Source organism: Cherax quadricarinatus, chromosome 53, assembly GCF_038502225.1.
Source record: "Cherax quadricarinatus isolate ZL_2023a chromosome 53, ASM3850222v1, whole genome shotgun sequence".
Taxonomy (NCBI): domain Eukaryota; kingdom Metazoa; phylum Arthropoda; class Malacostraca; order Decapoda; family Parastacidae; genus Cherax; species Cherax quadricarinatus.
In genome coordinates, this window is record NC_091344.1 from 27,006,431 (window position 1) to 27,016,268 (window position 9,838).

A 9,838-nucleotide genomic window follows, 5' to 3' on the forward strand; every position below is an offset into this window, starting at 1 on the left:
ACTACTGGCAGTTTGGGAGATACAAAGATGATGATCAAACTAAATGTAAATTATGTGATCAGACATATGGTCACTCTCTTGAACACTATGTGCTTAACTGTCCACTTATTGAGAAATACAGAGACAGACAGTATAATAACCTATATGACATGTCAAGATATCTTATTAATGAAAATAAAATACCAGATATACTAAGCAGATTTCCTAAATTTGCATGTAACAGATAAGTGAACTGTAGATATGTAGATATAAATCCAAATGAACAACCGTTAACCCTTTTGGGGCCTAGTTCCTAGGCCTTTTGTGTATCCATATGCTCTTGCGCTACCGTCCACAGGATTGATATGGGGAGCACAATAAACTAACAACTTCCGTGGCAAAATAAAAGAAAATTGATACCAAGATACAATAATAATTTTGAGATGAATTTGACTATGCTGATTTCTTATTTGAGATAAATAGTAATCTAGTACATAAAGACTTCCATTATATGCAAAATGGGAATATGTTTTTAGCGAATTTTGAGTAATGGTGAAGAAGTGGCGACAAGTAAACTGCAGTCATGTATGTCAGTTGTGTAGCTGCAGTCATGTATGTTAGTTGTGTAGCTGCTGTCATGTATGTCAGTTGTGTAGCTGCAGTTATGTATGTCAGTTGTGTAGCTGCAGTTATGTATGTCAGTTGTGCAGCTGCAGTCATGTATGTCAGTTGTGTAGCTGCAGTTATGTATGTCAGTTGTGTAGCTGCAGTCATGTATGTCAGTTGTGTAGCTGCAGTCATGTATGTCAGTTGTGTAGCTGCAGTTATGTATGTCAGTTGTGCAGCTGCAGTCATGTATGTCAGTTGTGTAGCTGCAGTTATGTATGTCAGTTGTGTAGCTGCAGTCATGTATGTCAGTTGTGTAGCTGTAGTCATGTATGTCAGTTGTGTAGCTGTAGTCATGTATGTCAGTTGTGTAGCTGCAGTCATGTATGTCAGTTGTGTAGCTGCAGTCATGTATGTTAGTTGTGTAGCTGCAGTCATGTATGTCAGTTGTGTAGCTGTAGTCATGTATGTCAGTTGTGTAGCTGTAGTCATGTATGTTAGTTGTGTAGCTGTAGTCATGTATGTCAGTTGTGTAGCTGCTGTCATGTATGTCAGTTGTGTAGCTGTAGTCATGTATGTCAGTTGTGTAGCTGTAGTCATGTATGTCAGTTGTGTAGCTGCAGTCATGTATGTCAGTTGTGTAGCTGCAGTCATGTATGTCAGTTGTGTAGCTGCAGTCATGTATGTCAGTTGTGTAGCTGCAGTCATGTATGTCAGTTGTGTAGCTGCAATAATGTGTGTCAGTTGTGTAGCTGCTGTCATGTATGTCAGTTGTGTAGCTGTAGTCATGTATGTCAGTTGTGTAGCTGCAGTCATGTGTGTCAGTTGTGTAGCTGTAGTCATGTATGTCAGTTGTGTAGCTGCTGTCATGTATGTCAGTTGTGTAGCTGTAGTCATGTATGTCAGTTGTGTAGCTGCAGTCATGTATGTCAGTTGTGTAGCTGTAGTCATGTATGTCAGTTGTGTAGCTGCAGTCATGTGTGTCAGTTGTGTAGCTGTAGTCATGTATGTCAGTTGTGTAGCTGCTGTCATGTATGTCAGTTGTGTAGCTGTAGTCATGTATGTCAGTTGTGTAGCAGCAGTCATGTATGTCAGTTGTGTAGCTGTAGTCATGTATGTCAGTTGTGTAGCTGCTGTCATGTATGTCAGTTGTGTAGCTGTAGTCATGTATGTCAGTTGTGTAGCTGCAGTCATGTATGTCAGTTGTGTAGCTGCAGTCATGTATGTCAGTTGTGTAGCTGCAGTCATGTATGTTAGTTGTGTAGCTGCAGTAATGTATGTCAGTTGAGTAGCTGCAGTCATGTGTGTCAGTTGTGTAGCTGCAGTCATGTGTGTCAGTTGTGTAGCTGCTGTCATGTATGTCAGTTGTGTAGCTGTAGTCATGTATGTCAGTTGTGTAGCTGTAGTCATGTATGTCAGTTGTGTAGCTGTAGTCATGTATGTCAGTTGTGTAGCTGCTGTCATGTATGTCAGTTGTGTAGCTGTAGTCATGTATGTCAGTTGTGTAGCTGCTGTCATGTATGTCAGTTGTGTAGCTGTAGTCATGTATGTCAGTTGTGTAGCTGTAGTCATGTATGTCAGTTGTGTAGCTGTAGTCATGTATGTCAGTTGTGTAGCTGTAGTCATGTATGTCAGTTGTGTAGCTGCAGTAATGTATGTCAGTTGTGTAGCTGCAGTCATGTATGTCAGTTGTGTAGCTGTAGTCATGTATGTCAGTTGTGTAGCTGCAGTAATGTATGTCAGTTGTGTAGCTGCAGTAATGTATGTCAGTTGTGTAGCTGCAGTCATGTATGTCAGTTGTGTAGCTGCAGTCATGTATGTCAGTTGTGTAGCTGCAGTCATGTATGTCAGTTGTGTAGCTGCAGTCATGTGTGTCAGTTGTGTAGCTGCAATAATGTGTGTCAGTTGTGTAGCTGCAGTCATGTATGTCAGTTGTGTAGCTGCAATAATGTGTGTCAGTTGTGTATCTGCTGTCGTGTATGTCAGTTGTGTAGCTGTAGTCATGTATGTCAGTTGTGTAGCTGCAGTCATGTATGTCAGTTGTGTAGCTGCAGTCATGTATGTCAGTTGTGTAGCTGCAATAATGTGTGTCAGTTGTGTAGCTGCTGTCGTGTATGTCAGTTGTGTAGCTGCAGTCATGTGTGTCAGTTGTGTAGCTGCAGTCATGTATGTCAGTTGTGTAGCTGCAGTCATGTATGTCAGTTGTGTAGCTGCAATAATGTGTGTCAGTTGTGTAGCTGCAGTCATGTATGTCAGTTGTGTAGCTGCAATAATGTGTGTCAGTTGTGTAGCTGCTGTCATGTATGTCAGTTGTGTAGCTGTAGTCATGTATGTCAGTTGTGTAGCTGTAGTCATGTATGTCAGTTGTGTAGCTGCAGTCATGTATGTCAGTTGTGTAGCTGCAGTCATGTATGTCAGTTGTGTAGCTGCAGTCATGTATGTCAGTTGTGTAGCTGTAGTCATGTATGTCAGTTGTGTAGCTGCAGTCATGTATGTCAGTTGTGTAGCTGCTGTCATGTATGTCAGTTGTGTAGCTGTAGTCATGTATGTCAGTTGTGTAGCTGCAGTCATGTATGTCAGTTGTGTAACTGCAGTCATGTATGTCAGTTGTGTAGCTGAAGTCATGTATGTCAGTTGTGTAGCTGCAGTCATGTATGTCAGTTGTGTAGCTGAAGTCATGTATGTCAGTTGTGTAGCTGCTGTCATGTATCAGTTGTGTAGCTGCATTCATGTATGTCAGTTGTGTAGCTGCAGTCATGTATGTCAGTTGTGTAGCTGCAGTCATGTGTGTCAGTTGTGTAGCTGCAGTCATGTATGTCAGTTGTGTAGCTGCAGTCATGTATGTCAGTTGTGTAGCTGAAGTCATGTATGTCAGTTGTGTAGCTGCAGTCATGTACGTCATTTTGTGTAGCTGCAGTCATGTGTGTCAGTTGTTTAACTGCAGTCATGTATGTCAGTTGTGTAGCTGCAGTCATGTATGTCAGTTGTGTAGCTGCAGTCATGTATGTCAGTTGTGTAGCTGCAGTCATGTGTGTCAGTTGTTTAACTGCAGTCATGTATGTCAGTTGTGTAGCTGCAGTCATGTATGTCAGTTGTGTAGCTGCAGTCATGTATGTCAGTTGTGTAGCTGCAGTCATGTATGTCAGTTTGTGTAGCTGCAGTCATGTATGTCAGTTGTGTAGCTGTAGTGATGTATGTCAGTTGTGTAGCTGTAGTGATGTATGTCAGTTGTGTAGCTGCAGTCATGTGTGTCAGTTGTTTAACTGCAGTCATGTATGTCAGTTGTGTAGCTGTAGTGATGTATGTCAGTTTGTGTAGCTGCAGTCATGTGTGTCAGTTGTTTAACTGCAGTCATGTATGTCAGTTGTGTAGCTGTAGTGATGTATGTCAGTTGTGTAGCTGTAGTGATGTATGTCAGTTGTGTAGCTGCAGTCATTTATGTCAGTTGTGTAGCTGCAGTCATTTATGTCAGTTGTGTAGCTGCAGTCATTTATGTCAGTTGTGTAGCTGTAGTGATGTATGTCAGTTGTGTAGCTGCTGTCATGTATGTTAGTTGTGTAGCTGCAGTCATGTATGTCAGTTGTGTAGCTGCAGTCATGTATGTCAGTTGTGTAGCTGCAGTCATGTATGTCAGTTGTGTAGCTGCAGTCATGTATGTCAGTTGTGTAGCTGCAGTCATGTATGTCAGTTGTGTAGCTGCAGTCATGTATGTCAGCTGTGTGGGTGGAGTCATGTATGTCAGTTGTGTAGCTGCAGTCATGTATGTTAGTTGTGTAGCTGCAGTCATGTATGTCAGCTGTGTGAGTGGAGTCATGTATGTCAGTTGTGTAGCTGCAGTCATGTATGTCAGTTGTGTAGCTGCAGTTATTTATGTCAGTTGTGTAGCTGCAGTTATTTATGTCAGTTGTGTAGCTGCAGTCATGTATGTCAGTTGTGTAGCTGCAGTCATTTATGTCAATTGTGTAGCTGCAGTCATGTATGTCAGTTGTGTAGCTGCAGTCAGTTGTGTAGCTGCAGTCAGTTGTGTAGCTGCAGTCATGTATGTCAGTTGCGTAGCTGCAGTCAGTTGTGTAGCTGCAGTCAGTTGTGTAGCTGCAGTCAGTTGTGTAGCTGCAGTCAGTTGTGTAGCTGCAGTCAGTTGTGTAGCTGCAGTCAGTTGTGTAGCTGCAGTCAGTTGTGTAGCTGCAGTCAATTGTGTAGCTGCAGTCAGTTGTGTAGCTGCAGTCAGTTGTGTAGCTGCAGTCAGTTGTGTAGCTGCAGTCAGTTGTGTAGCTGCAGTCAGTTGTGTAGCTGCAGTCAGTTGTGTAGCTGCAGTCAGTTGTGTAGCTGCAGTCAATTGTGTAGCTGCAGTCAGTTGTGTAGCTGCAGTCAGTTGTGTAGCTGCAGTCAGTTGTGTAGCTGCAGTCAGTTGTGTAGCTGCAGTCAGTTGTGTAGCTGCAGTCAGTTGTGTATCTGCAGTCAGTTGTGTAGCTGCAGTCAGTTGTGTAGCTGCAGTCAGTTGTGTAGCTGCAGTCAGTTGTGTAGCTGCAGTCAGTTGTGTAGCTGCAGTCAGTTGTGTAGCTGCAGTCAGTTGTGTGGCTGCAGTCAGTTGTGTAGCTGCAGTCAGTTGTGTAGCTGCAGTCAGTTGTGTAGCTGCAGTCAGTTGTGTAGCTGCAGTCGGTTGTGTAGCTGCAGTCAGTTGTGTGGCTGCAGTCAGTTGTGTAGCTGCAGTCAGTTGTGTGGCTGCAGTCAGTTGTGTAGCTGCAGTCAGTTGTGTAGCTGCAGTCAGTTGTGTAGCTGCAGTCAGTTGTGTAGCTGCAGTCAGTTGTGTAACTGCAGTCAGTTGTGTAGCTGCAGTCAGTTGTGTATCTGCAGACAGTTGTGTAGCTGCAGTCAGTTGTGTAGCTGCAGTCAGTTGTGTAGCTGCAGTCAGTTGTGTAGCTGCAGTCAGTTGTGTGGCTGCAGTCAGTTGTGTAGCTGCAGTCAGTTGTGTAGCTGCAGTCAGTTGTGTAGCTGCAGTCAGTTGTGTAGCTGCAGTCAGTTGTGTGGCTGCAGTCAGTTGTGTAGCTGCTGTCAGTTGTGTGGCTGCAGTCAGTTGTGTAGCTGCAGTCAGTTGTGTAGCTGCAGTCAGTTGTGTAGCTGCAGTCAGTTGTGTAGCTGCAGTCAGTTGTGTAGCTGCAGTCAGTTGTGTAGCTGCAGTCAGTTGTGTGGCTGCAGTCAGTTGTGTAGCTGCAGTCAGTTGTGTAGCTGCAGTCAGTTGTGTAGCTGCAGTCAGTTGTGTAGCTGCAGTCAGGTGTTTAGCTGCAGTCAGTTGTGTAGCTGCAGTCAGTTGTGTAGCTGCAGTCAGTTGTGTAGCTGCAGTCAGTTGTGTAGCTGCAGTCAGTTGTGTGGCTGCAGTCAGTTGTGTAGCTGCAGTCAGTTGTGTGGCTGCAGTCAGTTGTGTAGCTGCAGTCAGTTGTGTGGCTGCAGTCAGTTGTGTAGCTGCAGTCAGTTGTGTAGCTGCAGTCAGTTGTGTAGCTGCAGTCAGTTGTGTGGGTGCAGTCAGTTGTGTGGCTGCAGTCAGTTGTGTAGCTGCAGTCAGTTGTGTAGCTGCAGTCAGTTGTGTAGCTGCAGTCAGTTGTGTAGCTTCAGTCAGTTGTGTAGCTGCAGTCAGTTGTGTAGCTGCAGTCAGTTGTGTAGCTGCAGTCAGTTGTGTTGCTGCAGTCAGTTGTGTAGGTGCAGTCAGTTGTGTGGCTGCAGTCAGTTGCGTAGCTGCAGTCAGTTGTGTGGCTGCAGTCAGTTGTGTAGCTGCAGTCAGTTGTGTAGCTGCAGTCAGTTGTGTAGCTGCAGTCAGTTGTGTGGCTGCAGTCAGTTGTGTGGCTGCAGTCAGTTGTGTGGCTGCAGTCAGTTGTGTAGCTGCAGTCAGTTGTGTAGCTGCAGTCAGTTGTGTGGCTGCAGTCAGTTGTGTAGCTGCAGTCAGTTGTGTGGCTGAAGTCAGTTGTGTGGCTGCAGTCAGTTGTGTAGCTGCAGTCAGTTGTGTAGCTGCAGTCAGTTGTGTAGCTGCAGTCAGTTGTGTAGCTGCAGTCAGTGGTGTGGCTGCAGTCAGTTGTGTGGCTGCAGTCAGTTGTGTAGCTGCAGTCAGTTGTGTAGCTCCAGTCAGTTGTGTAGCTGCAGTCAGTTGTGTAGCTGCAGTCAGTTGTGTGGCTGCAGTCAGTTGTGTAGCTGCAGTCAGTTGTGTAGCTGCAGTCAGTTGTGTAGCTGCAGTCAGTTGTGTGGCTGCAGTCAGTTGTGTGGCTGCAGTCAGTTGTGTGGCTGCAGTCAGTTGTGTAGCTGCAGTCAGTTGTGTAGCTGCAGTCAGTTGTGTAGCTGCAGTCAGTTGTGTAGCTGCAGTCAGTTGTGTGGCTGCAGTCAGTTGTGTAGCTGCAGTCAGTTGTGTAGCTGCAGTCAGTTGTGTAGCTGCAGTCAGTTGTGTAGCTGCAGTCAGTTGTGTAGCTGCAGTCAGTTGTGTGGCTGCAGTCAGTTGTGTGGCTGCAGTCAGTTGTGTAGCTGCAGTCAGTTGTGTAGCTGCAGTCAGTTGTGTAGCTGTAGTCAGTTGTGTAGCTGCAGTCAGTTGTGTAGCTGCAGTCAGTTGTGTAGCTGCAGTCAGTTGTGTGGCTGCAGTCAGTTGTGTAGCTGCAGTCAGTTGTGTGGCTGCAGTCAGTTGTGTAGCTGCAGTCAGTTGTGTGGCTGCAGTCAGTTGTGTAGCTGCAGTCAGTTGTGTAGCTGCAGTCAGTTGTGTAGCTGCAGTCAGTTGTGTAGCTGCAGTCAGTTGTGTAGCTGCAGTCAGTTGTGTGGCTGCAGTCAGTTGTGTAGCTGCAGTCAGCTGTGTAGCTGCAGTCAGTTGTGTAGCTGCAGTCAGTTGTGTGGCTGCAGTCAGTTGTGTAGCTGCAGTCAGTTGTGTGGCTGCAGTCAGTTGTGTAGCTGCAGTCAGTTGTGTAGCTGCAGTCAGCTGTGTAGCTGCAATCAGTTGTGTAGCTGCAGTCAGTTGTGTGGCTGCAGTCAGTTGTGTAGCTGCAGTCAGTTGTGTGGCTGCAGTCAGTTGTGTAGCTGCAGCCAGTTGTGTAGCTGCAGTCAGTTGTGTGGCTGCAGTCAGTTGTGTGGCTGCAGTCAGTTGTGTGGCTGCAGTCAGTTGTGTAGCTGCAGTCAGTTGTGTAGCTGCAGTCAGTTGTGTGGCTGCAGTCAGTTGTGTGGCTGCAGTCAGTTGTGTAGCTGCAGTCAGTTGTGTGGCTGCAGTCAGTTGTGTGGCTGCAGTCAGTTGTGTAGCTGCAGTCAGTTGTGTGGCTGCAGTCAGTTGTGTAGCTGCAGTCAGTTGTGTAGCTGCAGTCAGTTGTGTGGCTGCAGTCAGTTGTGTAGCTGCAGTCAGTTGTGTAGCTGCAGTCAGTTGTGTAGCTGCAGTCAGTTGTGTAGCTGCAGTCAGTTGTGTAGCTGCAGTCAGTTGTGTAGCTGCAGTCAGTTGTGTAGCTGCAGTCAGTTGTGTAGCTGCAGTCAGTTGTGTGGCTGCAGTCAGTTGTGTGGCTGCAGTCGATTGTGTAGCAGCAGTCAGTTGTGTGGCTGCAGTCAGTTGTGTGGCTGCAGTCAGTTGTGTAGCTGCAGTCAGTTGTGTGGCTGCAGTCAGTTGTGTGGCTGCAGTCAGTTGTGTAGCTGCAGTCAGTTGTGTGGCTGCAGTCAGTTGTGTAGCTGCAGTCAGTTGTGTAGCTGCAGTCAGTTGTGTGGCTGCAGTCAGTTGTGTGGCTGCAGTCAGTTGTGTAGCTGCAGTCAGTTGTGTGGCTGCAGTCAGTTGTGTGGCTGCAGTCAGTTGTGTAGCTGCAGTCAGTTGTGTAGCTGCAGTCAGTTGTGTAGCTGCAGTCAGCTGTGTAGCTGCAGTCAGTTGTGTAGCTGCAGTCAGTTGTGTAGCTGCAGTCAGTTGTGTAGCTGCAGTCAGCTGTGTAGCTGCAGTCAGTTGTGTAGCTGCAGTCAGTTGTGTGGCTGCAGTCAGTTGTGTGGCTGCAGTCAGTTGTGTAGCTGCAGTCAGTTGTGTGGCTGCAGTCAGTTGTGTAGCTGCAGTCAGTTGTGTAGCTGCAGTCAGTTGTGTAGCTGCAGTCAGTTGTGTAGCTGCAGTCAGTTGTGTAGCTGCAGTCAGTTGTGTAGCTGCAGTCAGTTGTGTAGCTGCAGTCAGTTGTGTGGCTGCAGTCAGTTGTGTAGCTGCAGTCAGTTGTGTAGCTGCAGTCAGTTGTGTGGCTGCAGTCAGTTGTGTAGCTGCAGTCAGTTGTGTGGCTGCAGTCAGTTGTGTGGCTGCAGTCAGTTGTGTAGCTGCAGTCAGTTGTGTGGCTGCAGTCAGTTGTGTGGCTGCAGTCAGTTGTGTAGCTGCAGTCAGTTGTGTAGCTGCAGTCAGTTGTGTAGCTGCAGTCAGCTGTGTAGCTGCAGTCAGTTGTGTAGCTGCAGTCAGTTGTGTAGCTGCAGTCAGCTGTGTAGCTGCAGTCAGTTGTGTAGCTGCAGTCAGTTGTGTGGCTGCAGTCAGTTGTGTAGCTGCATTCAGTTGTGTGGCTGCAGTCAGTTGTGTAGCTGCAGTCAGTTGTGTAGCTGCAGTCAGTTGTGTAGCTGCAGTCAGTTGTGTAGCTGCAGTCAGTTGTGTAGCTGCAGTCAGTTGTGTAGCTGCAGTCAGTTGTGTAGCTGCAGTCAGTTGTGTAGCTGCAGTCAGTTGTGTGGCTGCAGACAGTTGTGTGGCTGCAGTCAGTTGTGTGGCTGCAGTCAGTTGTGTAGCTGCAGTCAGTTGTGTATCTGCAGTCAGTTGTGTAGCTGCAGTCAGTTGTGTAGCTGCAGTCAGTTGTGTAGCTGCAGTCAGTTGTGTAGTTGCAGTCAGTTGTGTGGCTGCAGTCAGTTGTGTAGCTGCAGTCAGTTGTGTAGCTGCAGTCAGTTGTGTAGCTGCAGTCAGTTGTGTGGCTGCAGTCAGTTGTGTGGCTGCAGTCAGTTGTGTAGCTGCAGTCAGTTGTGTAGCTGCAGTCAGTTGTGTAGCTGCAGTCAGTTGTGTAGCTGCAGTCAGTTGTGTAGCTGCAGTCAGTTGTGTAGCTGCAGTCAGTTGTGTGGCTGCAGTCAGTTGTGTAGCTGCAGTCAGTTGTGTAGCTGCAGTCAGTTGTGTGGCTGCAGTCAGTTGTGTAGCTGCAGTCAGTTGTGTAGGGGCACAACGTTCGTTATATTTTAATACATAATAAAAAAATGTCACTTTAAAATGCTGAAAATGTTTAATAATTCTGAAAACTTCCGACGAGCTGTTGACATC